The sequence below is a fragment of the Elephantulus edwardii genome, unplaced genomic scaffold, assembly GCF_000299155.1.
Source record: "Elephantulus edwardii isolate Elephantulus edwardi_28Jun2011 unplaced genomic scaffold, EleEdw1.0 scaffold00310, whole genome shotgun sequence".
Taxonomy (NCBI): domain Eukaryota; kingdom Metazoa; phylum Chordata; class Mammalia; order Macroscelidea; family Macroscelididae; genus Elephantulus; species Elephantulus edwardii.
In genome coordinates, this window is record NW_006400060.1 from 1,408,716 (window position 1) to 1,411,257 (window position 2,542).

General features: G+C 50.4%; 1 pseudogene; it reads left to right on the forward strand.

Annotated features, from left to right (window-relative positions):
- Positions 1-2: 2 nt before the first annotated feature.
- On the forward strand, positions 3-954 carry LOC102858191 (annotated as a pseudogene).
- The last annotated feature ends 1,588 nt before the right edge of the window (positions 955-2,542 follow it).

Sequence of the window (2,542 nt, forward strand, 5' to 3'; positions counted from 1 at the left end):
TGATCGCCCACCGGCGTGTGCACACAGGTGAACGGCCCCATCAGTGCCCCGACTGTGGCAAGCGCTTCACCAACAAGCCCTACCTGACCTCTCACCGTCGCATCCACACTGGCGAGAAGCCCTATCCATGCATGGAGTGTGGGCGCCGCTTTCGGCACAAACCCAACCTGCTCTCACACAGCAAGATCCACAGGCGATCTGAGGGTTCTGCCCAGTCAGCCCTTGGCTCAGGGAGCTTCCAGCTTCCGGCTGGACCACTGGAGCCCTTGTTAGAGTCCACTCCTGAGGTCCTCCTGAGGCCTCTACAGGAACCTGCCTCAGACCCCCTCCTGGGGGTCCCTCCAGAGCCCCCACAGGTCCAGGTTGCTGCCCCCTCTTCTCTTTACAGCTGTGGGGACTGTGGCAGGAGCTTCCGACTGGAGCGTTTCCTCCGTGCTCACCAGCGACAACACACAGGTGAACGGCCCTTCACCTGTACCGAGTGTGGGAAGAACTTTGGAAAGAAGACCCACCTGGTGGCTCACATACGGGTCCACTCAGGGGAACGACCCTTTGTCTGCGAAGAGTGTGGACACCGCTTCTCACAGGGCAGCCACCTGGCCGCCCACAGGCGTGACCATGCCCCTGAGCGGCCCAGACTGTGGCAAGGCTTTCCGCCACAAGCCCTACCTGGCAGCCCACCGCCGCATCCATACTGGTGAAAAGCCCTATGTTTGCCCTGAATGTGGCAAAGCCTTCACCCAGAAGTCCAACCTGGTGTCCCACCAGCGCATCCACACAGGCGAGCGGCCTTACGCGTGCCCTGACTGTGACCGGAGCTTCAGCCAGAAGTCCAATCTCATCACCCACCGCAAGAGTCACATCCGTGATGGCGCCTTCTGTTGTGCCATCTGTGGTCAGACCTTTGATGATGAGGACAAACTTCTGGCCCATCAGAAGAGGCATGATGTCTGAAAGCAAGCAGGAGCTGTTGAGCGGAGAGAAAATGTGCATTGGGACCAGGGTCCCTGTGGGCTTGACTGCCCTGGTTGGTGGGGATATAGCAGATGGGATGGATGGGCATCACTGAGGGGGGTGGACGAGGAGTGAGGTGAGCCCCTTTAGAGAGGGAGTCCAGCTCCCCTTCTCCAAATAACCTACTTTGTCATTGAAAGGGCCTTAGCCTTCCGCCTGGTGTTTCTAAAGCGATGCTTCCCACTGTTTTGTGCCCAGAAAAATTAGCAATAGTGGTGTGATTTACCCATCGTACCCTTGGGCTGAAGAGCCACCAGTGGAAAAATCCTTTAGCCTCTGGTGTCAACTGCCTTAATGTCCCTTTGTCTTTTATTTAGAGTCCCTTCAAATCATTTTTGAAGTAGGTATGGTTTAATTCTTCGTAAATAAACACTTGGGGAAGAAAACTGGACCAGCTAGATATACCCTGGGGAACCTCCTGACCTTATACAGCACCTGGACTTTGTCCAGCATGGGGTAAACAGAACTGTTCTTAGCAGTCCCATCACTCAGCCTCCTGCATAGGCAGCCAGACCTAGACTGACTGCTGGTAGTTCTGACATCATTCCCCCTCCTGAGAGCCCCTCCCAGCATAGGAGTCCCTCCTGGGTGTTAGCACCCCCGTGGTCGGGTTTTTGCCTGAACCCCTAACTCCTCCACTCCTGACCAACCTCCAGAATTTATGGGAAGGACAGGCTCGTTGATTGGGTATTGCCAGCTGTAGGAGATAACTGGGTGAGTTTTCAGCATTTCTAGTATGTGGCATGCAGCCTCTGCTTAAACACTTAGTTTACAGGAATTTCCCTGCTTTCTGAGGCTCTGGTTCTAATGTAGGATAATTCTAATGGTTAGAAATGCTTCCTTATGATTAACAATATTTGCTTTCCTATATTACCTGTTGGGCCTTGTCTTGTTTTCTGGAACTTCACAGAACAACCATTTGTTGTCCTTTTTTAAACTAGAGAATAAAATTTGGTTTTAGAACTAAAAAAAAAAAATTGCACTGGAGCGTAGAGAAGCCAAAGCACAAGGAAGAATTCAAGATACTAAAGAGTTGAATAGAAGATTTCAAAGGGCAGCACGGGATGACAAAGGAAAATATTACCATGAAATGTGCAAGGAGTTGGAGTCAGAAAATCAAAAGGGCTGAACTCGCTCAGCGTATCTTAAGCTCAAGGAACAGAAGAACAAATTCAAACCTCGAGTTGCTATAATCAAGGATGCTTTCGGCAGAGTGTTAAATGATCCAGGAAGTATTAAAAGAAGATGGAAAGAATATACTGAGTCACTGTATTGAAAGACATTGGCAGACACAGAAGAATTTCATGAAACAACATATGAGCAAGAGCCTGTGGTGATGAAAGAAGAAGTTCAGGCTGCTTTGAAGGAAATGGCAAAAAATAAGGCTCCACGAATAGAGGGTATACCAATTGACATATTTCAGCTAAGAGATGCTGCCCTGGATGTGCTCACCAAGTTGTGCCAAGAAATCTGGAGAACAACCACTTGGCCAACTGACTGGAAGAGATCTATATTTGTTCCTATCCCA